This window comes from Dipteris shenzhenensis, chromosome 20 (assembly GCF_047967505.1).
Source record: "Dipteris shenzhenensis isolate YYH24624 ecotype China chromosome 20, Dip_SZ_1.0, whole genome shotgun sequence".
Taxonomy (NCBI): Eukaryota; Viridiplantae; Streptophyta; class Polypodiopsida; order Gleicheniales; family Dipteridaceae; genus Dipteris; species Dipteris shenzhenensis.
The window spans coordinates 14844609-14856570 of record NC_141615.1 but is presented as its reverse complement, the minus strand read 5'-3'; positions in this window follow the sequence as shown (position 1 = coordinate 14856570).

Below are 11962 nucleotides of genomic sequence, written 5' to 3'. Positions count from 1 at the left end.
TGGGCTCAATATTCAAGCTCTTAGAAACATTTATGTGCTCGCCTCCATAACTCTCATCTCTGCCTCCAAATTCTAAAGCCTCTAGATAGATGACCAATGGCCTCCAATCCAATGAAGGTTGAAGCACAAGGGTGCCAAGAAGGTGATAGAACAACCCCCAAAGAGTCAAAGTGCAAGAATCCACTGAGGGCTTGGAGATTACACTACTACACATGGATCCTATTGCGACGTTTAAGCACCGATGTTTAGCATGTGTGGGGCGCTAATCATCGATATTGGAAGTGCGTCTTATGAAGCGTCACTATATAGTGACTTTAGGCAAATGTCGCTATATAGCGATGATTTCTAAAGTCGCTATATAGCGACATTTATCAGAATTGTAAGTGTCGCTATATAGCAACACTGAGATACTTTTTTATAGCGACGTCTTATAGAGAGCTTTTTTTCTCATATTGACTCTAAAAGTTAGTTTTCTCCAATGGCAATTTTTTTTAAATTTTCATACATGTTTGACCTTTTGAGAGAATAAAAGTATGAGAGCATGTACATCAAGCCTTTGAAGCTCATATATTCATGTCCAAGTTTGAGATAAACAAAATCAATGAAGAGCGGTTTCATCTTGAGCTAAGTCTAACGTGCCAAACAAGTCTATTTCTAACTCTATACCAATCAGTTGATCTCCTATATCAGTATCATACTCTAGAATCGTACGTTCACCTAAAAGTACTTGATCATCTTCTTCAATAAAGTGTGGTGATTCTTGATGATCGTTGTCTTCTTCCTCAATATCATGATCTCCATCTTCCTCTCGTGCGATGTCATTATGTGCATCTTCCTCTTAGCTCATATGGTGATCATCTTCTTCGCTAGATTCATGTGCATCAATTGGATCCGGCATTGGTAGTGGCATCTCCATATCCACATCTCTATCTTCAAAAATTTGCTTACTTCGTGGTGCAACTTGGATCACGTACCACCATCTTGGATCAAAATGATCCGGATGAAAAACCACCTATATTGAAGATGGGTGCCAAATGTCATCAATTATATATATGAAATTATGCTTAAGTTCATGTATCAATGGATCTTTAAAAACAAAAGCTTCGATTAATTAAATCATTAGTATGCACCTGCTCACAATGCTCGGGAAGAACAAAAGTGTCACTTTCATCGGTCCAATGTTTGGTGGAGTCCATTGCAAAGAAACTGCTACTATCTTTTCTTGAGCACTATCGCATGGGGACCATTGTAAATAGTTCTAAACCAATTTACATCAAAAAATGAAAATACTAAATCGTCTGAAATCAACTTCATGTATAGATTTCGCATATGGTTCCACAATAATCCAACTGTGAGGAGAGAAGATTGGTATCCGAAGCATTTGCTTGGCTATCTTGTGTGCAGTTAGCCATGACTCCACAATCATACATGACTCTTTTAATTGATGCGTTCCACATGAAAATGTCATCCATATGACCATAATGCACTATACTTTTTGTACTGTAAAAGAGCATCATTAAAACAATGAAGATGCATCTATTTTATAGCGTATATTGCCACAAATAATTACTTAATTATGTCAAGAGGTAATCTTAAACTTACATGCATCATACATCCAGATGATAACTCTTGCTCTCACGTTCGTTTATTATCTCTCCATTGTGTTTGGCTTTGTGTAGAGCCAGTTGTAGCCAATCAAGTGACATGTGAGTGGGGAGAAGAGCCAGATCCTGTGGATATGGTTGTGATTGCCTATACATTACTTTGAATCTCATCCTTGCATTTATTCTTTCTGCTTTGGCCGCTTCATATCTCTCAATCCACTTCTGCATCTCCTTGCTATTGAGGATACAAAACTTATTGAATTTCTTCATTTGCTCTTCACTCATCTTTCTTTCAATCCCTTTTCCTTGGGGAACCTTGCAAATGATGCGATCATTATCCTTGTTATGCCAAGCTTGCGGCATATTGGGATCCGTGAATGCAAGAAACTCTGTGATGTATACTAATGACTCTTGCACAAGCCATCGCTCTGCCATGCTTGCTTCTGGTCTTGCTCTTTGTCTTACAAATCCCTTCAAAGTTTTCATAAACCGCTCGAGAAAAAACATCCACCGACTATGAACGGTACCTGTAATAGCCACCTCATCAACTATGTGCACAAGCAAGTGGACTTGAGTTGTCATAATGCTCAAGGGAAAGTGCTTCTCAAGCAAGCATACGGCTTCGATGGATTCCAGCACGGTAAGGGAGAGAACGATGATGCAAGTGCTCGCGTGAAGCGTGCTTTGCGTTGATACCAATTGCGTCACAGTGCCGATCGCTTCAAGGATGCACATGGTGTGGTGCGGTGGTGCAACCAGCACTTATCCACTAGTGCTATCTCCTCGTTTTAGTCGCATGACGATAGGGTGGTGAGCCGGTATTTTTGGTGCGTGGACATTGGGAGTCTTGATCGGTCTAGGCCTTTTGATTGTCATTCAGTGTCTGGCACTCTTGATTTCCATTCCATCAAGAGCATAGGTGAGTCTCACCCCGCGATCTTTTCTCGACAGTTTGCATGTTTTTGCTCTGCATGCATTCATGATGATTAGGGAGGGTGCTCCATGATACCATGGGCCGATCCATGGGCACAATGAGTGCTTTCTCCCTTCCAGCCTTGGGAGGAGGTACATGCTGATCAAGATGCAGGATTCAGTTCCTCTAGAGATTATGACCAGCTTACATTGCGTATTGGTGATATCTTCGTGGTTATTGCTTCGGAGGGCAATGAGGAGGGTGTGGATTATTACTTGTTGCAATGCTCTATGGTGAAGAGTGTGCTGAATGAGGATACAGTGGATGGGCATGGGATGCACTTCAATGTTCATAGCATGATCGTAGGTGGCCACTATTTTTAGCAGATACAGAGGCGTGGTCGCTATATTGAGTTCCAGGAGTACATGGCGGATCAGGAGGCATACATGTATTCTCATTTTGTTGTTGCGATCAAGATTACTTTGAGTCGTGTTCGCACTCGCAAGGCGACGTCCACTCCATGATGGTGCCTTGTAGCTGTGGATCACGAGAGCATACTTGCAACTATTGGCATGAGAGCCGATCCTAAGGAGAAGCACATTACATATCATATTTTTTGGGATCATCAGTTGATCAGATTGATTTTTATTGGGTATCACTAGTTGATTACATATTTTTGTATTTGATATGTATAGGCTCACTGTGTGACCATATCATTGTAAATTTCATGGACTCATATTTTGTATTTCACTATGATGGTTGTATACATGTTCATATACATCATTGTATTAGATTCTATTTTATACATGATGTCCGTTGTCTTCTCAATGGGATTTGTTGTTTTTGTAAAACAAAAAATTGTTTATTAGTAGTAATGTTGTAATTGTATTTTGTGCTTTAGGACATTTGAAAAACGTGACTAAGAAAATTCACGCATGTACTAACGAAATACGTGTGTGGACATATCTGTTGGTCCCTACTAGCATGACTACGTATGAAAAATGGCGCACATACTAACCAAATACGCATGTGGACTTATCTGTTGGGGATGAAACTTTGCATGGCTCTTAGGCTACCCTAGACATACATCCATGCAAGATTTGTTCTCCAACTGATTTGGTATGTGCCACGTGGAAGGTATAATGCGTACATTTTTAAAATCCCTACTAGCATGACTACGTATGAAAAATGGCGCACATACTAACCAAATATGCATGTGGACTTATCTGTTGGGGATTAAGCTTTGCACGGCTCTTAGGCTACCCTAGATGTACATCCACATAAGATTTGGTCTCCAATTGATTTGGTATGTGCCATGTGGAAGGTATAATGCATACATTTTTACAATCCCTACTAGCACGACTACATATGAAAAATGGCACATGTACTAATGAAATACGCGTATGGACTTATCTATTGGGGATGAAACTTCGCACGGCCCTTAGGCCACCCTAGACATACATCCATGCAAGATTTGGTCTCCAACTGATTTGGTATGCGCCAAGTGGAAGGTATAATGCGTACATTTTTATAATCCCTACTAGCACGACTACGTATGAAAAATGGCGCATGTACTAACCAAATACGCATGTGGACTTATCTGTTGGGGATTAAACTTTGCACGGCTCTTAAGCTACCCTAGACATACATTCACGCAAGATTTGGTCCTCAACTAATTTGGTATGCGCCACATGGAAGGTATAATGCGTACATTTTTACAATCCCTACTAGCACGACTACATATGAAAAATGGTGCACGTACTAACGAAATATGCGTGTGGACTAATCTGTTGGGGATGAAACTTTGCACACCTCTTAGGCTACCTAGACATACATCCATGCAAGATTTGGTCTCCAACTGACTTGGTATGTGCCACGTGGAAGGTATAATGCGTACATTTTTACAATCCCTACTAGCATGACTACGTATGAAAAATGGCAAACGTACTAACCAAATAGGCATGTGGACTTATCTATTGGGGATTAAACTTTGCACGACTCTTAGGCTACCCTAGACATACATCCATGCAAGATTTGGTCTCCAACTGATTTGCTATGCGCCACATGGAAGGTATAATGTGTACATTTTTACAATCCCTACTAGCACGACTACGTATGAAAAATGGTGCACGTACTAACCAAATAGGCATGTGGACTTATCTATTGGGGATGAAACTTCGCACGGCTCTTAGGCTACCCTAGACATACATCCATGCAAGATTTGATCTCCAACTGATTTGGTATGCGCCACGTGGAAGGTATAATGCATACATTTTTACAATCCCTACTAGCACGACTACGTATGAAAAATGGCGCATGTACTAACCAAATACACATGTGGACTTATCTATTTGGGATAAAACTTTGCATATCTCTTAGGCTACCCTAGACATACATCCACACAAGATTTGGTCTTCAACTTATTTGGTATGCGCCACGTGGAAGGTATTATGCGTACATTTTTACAATCCCTACTAGCACGACTACGTATGAAAAATGGTGCATGTACTAACCAAATAGGCATGTGGACTTATCTGTTGGGGATTAAACTTTGCACGGCTCTTAGGCTACCCTAGATATACATCCACGCAAGATTTCGTCTCCAACTGATTTGGTATGCACCATGTGGAAGGTATAATGCATACATTTTTACAAACCCTACTAGCATGACTACGTATGAAAAATGGCGCACATACTAATGAAATACATGTGTGGACTTATCTGTTGGGGATTAAACTTTGCACGGCTCTTAGGCTACCCTAGACGTATATCCACACAAGATTTGGTCTCCAACTGATTTGGTATGCGCCATGTGGAAGGTATAATGCATACATTTTTACAATCCCTACTAGCATGACTAAACCCTAAACCCTAAAAAACCCTAAACCCTAAACCCTAAAAAACCCTAAACCCTATTGGGGATGAAACTTCGCACGGCTCTTAGGCTTCCCTAGACGTACATCCACGCAAGATTTGGTCTCCAACTAATTTGGTATGTGCCACGTGGAAGGTATAATGCATACATTTTTGCAAGCACTCCCTACTAGTGATTACCTATGAAAAATGGTGCACGTACTAACCAAATATGCATGTGGACTTATCTGTTGGGGATTAAACTTTGCACGGCTCTTAGGCTACCTTAGACGTACATCCATGCAAGATTTGGTCTCCAACTGATTTGGTATGCACCACGTGGAAGGTATAATGCATACATCCGCGTATAATTTGGTCTCCAACTGATTTCGTATGTGCCACGTGGAAGGTATAATCCCTACTAGTGACTACATATGAAAAATGGCAAGCATTGATATATACAAAATTCAACATGATATTCAAAATGATAAAGTTCATAGCACAAGAGAGCTCTAGAAAGAGAGAGAGAGAGAGAGAGAGAGAGAGAGACCTTATACTTGAACACCTTTTCAATGCTTAATGTTTATAATTGCGACACACGGCATTATTTTTAAAATACCTTATGTATTAGATGTGTGAATTGAGATATTTGAAATTCAAAATGATACTCCTAATTTTAAATATACACGTGGGGATGAAACTTCGCACGACTCTTAGGTTTAGCGTAATAATTGCAAGCATTAATATATACAAAATTCAATATGATATTCAAAATGATAAAGTTCATAGCAAGAGAGAGAGAGAGAGAGAGAGAGAGAGAGAGAGAGAGAGAGAGAGACCTTATACTTGAACACTTTTTCAATGCTTAATATTTACAATTACTTCACATGGCATTATTTTTAAAATACCTTATGTATTAGATGTGTGAATTGAGATATTGGAAATTCAAAATCATACTCCTAATTTTAAATTTTTATGTTAGATTTGAACAAACTATAAACTGAGATAAACAAAGTAAGAAGAACATCATGAAAGTACGAAAATGCTCATACATCATAAAAGTAAGAACAATATCATGAAAGTACCAAAATGAATGTGTACATCATCATCATCATCATGCAGAAATGCATCCCTAAACAAGATATGTGTGAAGCCTAAACAATCATCTTGAATCAGAATCTGATAACTCCACATATGATTCTCTAGTCATCCTCTGACGTGGCTCTTGTATGACCTGCTGCCCAACCGTCTGTTGTGTGCCCTCAAGCAAAGCCGGATCAGATGGGCGAGCCTCATCTCCTACATGAGATGGGCTAGCCTCATCCTGATGAAGAGGAGGGCATGCTGCACGAGCCACCGTTGCCATCTCTGCCTCCCTCACCTCCTCTATGTATGCGCGTCTTAGTTCCCAAAGTCATGCATCTGCGAATACTCGTGCCTCAAATCCAGCGCGAGTAATCGTCTCTACATGTAGAAGATGCTGGTCTCAGCCCCGCCAAAGCTGCTGCTCCACCCACTACTGCAATGATATCTGAAGCTCTGCCTCTCACTCAATACGGTGTGCCTCCTCTGCTTGTGCCTCGTCACTTGGCATGAAATCACCATATGAGAAGCTCGTGGAACGCTGCAACCATTGACGTATCAGCACCCTCCTGTTGCAGCAAACTCTCTGTGCCTCCTCCCTTTAGTGCTCTGTCAAGTCTACGCAGGCAAATGGATCAATGGCCTGACGATGATTAGCCTGATACAGATCATCCATGCCTAGTCCTCTGTATGTGGCCACATCAATGTTAGCAAAGCATACAAGGCACACTGATCGTGCCACCATGTGGCGGGACATGCAATGGAGATGTGCGCATGGCAAATGACCTGGCTATCTGACGATTGTGAGGCAATCGGCCACCATTCGCAGCGAGATATCTCAGATAAATGTGTGCTACTATGACGGGGTGCCTACAACGTTAAATATGAAAGGGCAGCCCTGGTCGTGGTCGCATCGCCTCAGTGTGACCATCCCAAAACATATCCTCTAAGGCCTGCCTGTGAGGTGACTCATGCTCAAACAACTCTCGAATGGCTCTCCAATCCAAGCCATGACCAGTGATCTCTACCTCAGCCTGTGTCTGAAAGGTATCCACAACATCCTCAAGTGTGTCCAATCGACCCAGAGCATCAATGACTGAATCTAGACTCGCAACCAAGTGAGGGGTGCCCTAGCATCCTACAGTGCCCTCATCTCAGCTCTCAAAATCGCTATCTGCATACAAACAATGGTTCCAGAACCTGTGCGCTGTGGCTAGCGCATGCACAAAAAAAACACATGGAAATTAATATTCTATTTGGGTAATAAAAATAATATTCTATTCAATATGACTTATAATCTATTTACGTAATGAAAACTATTTACGTACTCCTTGATGAGGTAGGATGTCGTTGGGATCATCCTATGCACCTACCGGTAGATGGGCCAAATGTGTTGCTATGCCTACAACAGTGCTATGTTGCAAATTCAATTCATATGCACAAGCTAGAGAGGGTGAGCATTTGTATTATGAATGATGCCTTGCGTTTTGCTCAAGGGGATGAGGAAGTTGAGCAGGGTTTCTTAGTGAGAAGGACATATGGTGGCTTGCAGCCTTTGAAACCCCAAAGGAGTGCCACGAGACATTGAAGTGGGTTTTGGAGAGAACTTGCATCCTGTCGATTATTCGAAGACAAGAGGCAAGGCAAACATTAATAGTGGATGGGCATGAAATGTTTCAAGTTGAATGGCATCTAGCTGGCGATTTGAAGACCCTCAAATGCTTGTATGGTTGTGATACAGGTGCAGATGCAAAATGGACATGCTTGTATTGCACCCATTCTTAGAAGATGCAAAAGGGAAGCCTACAGTGGGAAAATGGCATCCTTTCTTGCAACCAAAGTGCAACCCCTAATCATCACAAAAAGGATCCTAAGTGGGACACCATTCTACCAATTCCATTGGAGTGGGTACAGATGTGTACTTTGCATGCTGAACTGCGTATACTTGATAAGTTACTCTATCTCCATCTAGTTTATGCTTGGAATTTGAGGCCATAGCAAGTATCTGCACAATGCATTTCAAAAGCTGAAGAACTACTCTCACTAATGGGACTTCACGGAGGCAATGTGAAGCTTAAGCAGGACAAGAAACAATTAAGAAAGACACAAAATCTTCCTCCTAAAGTGTCCATGGGTGGAGGAAAGGCAAGGAGGTTCTTGTCCAACCATAATGCTAATAAAGAAAAACATACATTGGCTTAAAGCACCCTAGGCTGGGAGTACTGGAAAGCTTTGTGTGAGTGCACTACAAATCAAACTTCACATCTGTGAATTGCTACTTTGAGAGCAAAATTGTGGACAAAGCTTGATGCATTTATAAAGTTGCTTAGACCTCGCTTAGACAAGGTCACACAAATGAGCTTTATTATGAGAGATTTAGGACAGCATTGGGAGAATTCATATCATTGATGGTAGAAGCATGGGGGGAGCCACATATTACACACTACATCGTAATCCTCCTTAGGTTGAAATTTTGTGCTTTGAACTTGAGTCAGTTTATGTTTCTAATACAATGTTTTTGTTTATAGCATATTCTTTACGCACATGTACCATGGTTTGTGGAGCAATGGACCCCTCTGTCCATTTGGAATACTCAAGGAATGGAGAAATCACACTACAGAGCAAAGGCAGCATACTTCAAGAATACAAGGCATGGGGGTGGTATTGTGCAATGCAATGCACTACACGACATATTCTATTAGTTTTATAGATGTCTCGAGGCCAGGACTCTCAAGCGCGATAACGTAGAGGTCTCAAGTCTCACAAAAGCAGTTCAACATGTCAAGAAGACAAGGAGATGTGCTGCTTGGAAGTCCTCAATAGGGAGCCAAGGGGTTACGCTTTGGTTGCAATGTAAAGTCAGACAAGGGAGGCGTTGGGTCCTAAGAGAGCCCCAAATATAAAATGTTTGATGAATAAAGTTACCATATTTTGAGTCAATTATAGATTCCAAAATTCACAAATTTGTTTGGGAATTGCCGAATTGCATGTGCGACATGGCAGGGCAGAGGGGTGAGTGGGTTGGGAGGGAGGGTAGTGAAGATTAAGTATTACTGAACTGGCGACGACAAAAGACTGGGGGGAGGGGGTGCACCAAAAAAACCCTAATTTAAAAGAAAAACCCTAAAGTGCTTTAAAAAAGACTATATAAAGCAATTCAAAACCCTAAAATCCCTCATTTCTATGGCATGAGTTAAACAAACTACTAGACCCACTGGACGCCGTTTAAATGCTACCCGTTGTCATCCTCACAACTCCATGGCCTCCAAACAAACTGTAAGCCCCAGTGGCCAAGAGGGCAATGATCAAGAGGGATCTGAAGGCGGTTCTCATCATCAAGAGTCCAAGCAACGCGAGTCCCCACCATTCGACTCTCATGGAGGATCCCAGGGATCTCAGCACCATGAGGAATCCTAGCACGAGGAAGGATCCAAGCACGATCAGTGGTCCTCTCAGTCCTTCCACACAACTAACCATAGAAGTAGAGAGGTCTCCCAAGAGGGGCAAAATAGTCCAGTCAATCTTGATCAAGTGCCCCTCCCTCCTCCGTGGGGTCCTGGCATGGAGCATCTAGAGCAACAAGGGGAGCAAGAAAGGCAAAGAGAGGAGATAGAGAGATTACAGGGGCCACAACAAGAGGAATTACAAATATGAGGAGCCTCTAGTACAAGCTGAGCAAAAGCCTCAGCCTGCTATCTCACAGCCTCATGAAAAGGAAAAGAGACCAAGGACAAAGCAAACCCCTAGGCATGACAAGCCACCTCAAAGGACCCACCAGACACAGGAAGAGGAGCCTGAAGAGGTGGTTGCATGGGAGGAGAGGCAAAAGAAGTTCAAAGCAGTTAAGCGGCAATGAAGCCATGTCCAGAGGCCAGTGCAGGGTCCCCCAAAGATTAAGAGGTGCAAAAAATCAGGCGTGAAGGCCCTTCAAGAGATTCGCAAGTTCCAAACCACTGTGGACAATCTCATTCCCTATGCACGCTTCCAGCGTGTTCTATGGGAAGTAGGACAGCATTACAAGGATGGTGTGCATTTCACTTCAGGCACTATGGGAGCACTTCAGGAGGCAACGGAGTAGATGACAGTAGGTCTTTTTGAAGACGCAAACTTATGTGCTATCCATGCCAAAAGAGTAACAGTGATGGACAAGGATCTTGCGCATCCATCACTCCGATCCCTCCCTTAGGCCCTAGATGTTGTTTAGGTTCATTTGGTGTAACTTGAATCATTTTGTAAATCTCTGCCCTTTGAGGCCAATGAATAAAATATATTTTTATGTTCTATTACTATTCCCATGTTATTATACATGTTACATGATGCTTTCCATCTGTTTATGCAAGTTCAGTGTAAATTTGAGTGGTCAAATGATGTAACTTTTTCACTGTGGCGCAAAAGGCAAATGTGTTCGGCATCATGCTCCCTGTGTTTTTTCTTTTCTGGGCTCCCCACGCAATGCTGAACACATTTGCCTTTTGCCATGGTGAGATTCTTACTGGATTGCTCAGAAATGACCATTATAGCACAAATATTTATTTGATAGCATGCTTTTGAATAGAATAGTAAATGAAAATATTAATGCCAACAACAATTAAAGTCACAAAATAGAATGACAGTATAAAATAAATTTTGTAAAAGAACACAAAATGGGGCACTGTATAAAAAGTATATATGTATTCATAGAAAATATAATTTCTATACAATAAGGCTTCAGAGCCTTTGTCTCTTCTCTAAAACACTAAGAACATTGGGCTTTGAATTCCCAAATACACTCCGAGCTCTAAACCTAGTCGATAGAGAGTCAACGCTATTGTCGTTGCTGGCCAAGGACATGGCTGCTGCTATCAATGCCATACCTTGAAAATTGGTTCCAAAGGCATTGAGGGCAGCCATGCAGTTCACCAAAATGACCTTGTCAGCATTGTGATTGATGTCAGCATGACCAATCACTCATGACAAGGACTTGCACTTCAGGAGGTCATCAGTGCCATGTGGAGAAATCTTTTTGTGGATAACCACAAAGCGCCCTTTTTCTTGGCCAAGGTAATGTGCCAGTGAGTGATCTCAGCCGAAGATACTACGAACAAGGCGTTGCCGAGATGAGAATAGGTTGACCTCAAATGCCTCCTGCAATAGTCCAACATTACATTAGAATTCCATTAAAGCAAAAGTATACCAAGAGAGAAGAAATTCAAAGCTCATAGTTTCTTACCACTATGGAGTCATCATGCTCAATCCCTTCCTCTTTGTCAATGAGGATGGATCCATAGGCCTCCTGCTATCTCGAGTGAGATGTGGAGGCTTCTTCTGGAACATCAGGTAGGTCGTAGTAGATTGATGTATCTGCATCTTTGATTTAGGCCAGTGTTAAAGCAAGAACCTCTTCTATTGAATCATCTGCTTTCAAAACCCAGGTTCTTGCATAGTCATGTCCACCTTGTATCCACATAGGACACGAAGAGGTTCATCCTCCCCGAGACCAAACATAACCTCTATGTCATGGAGAAAGAGG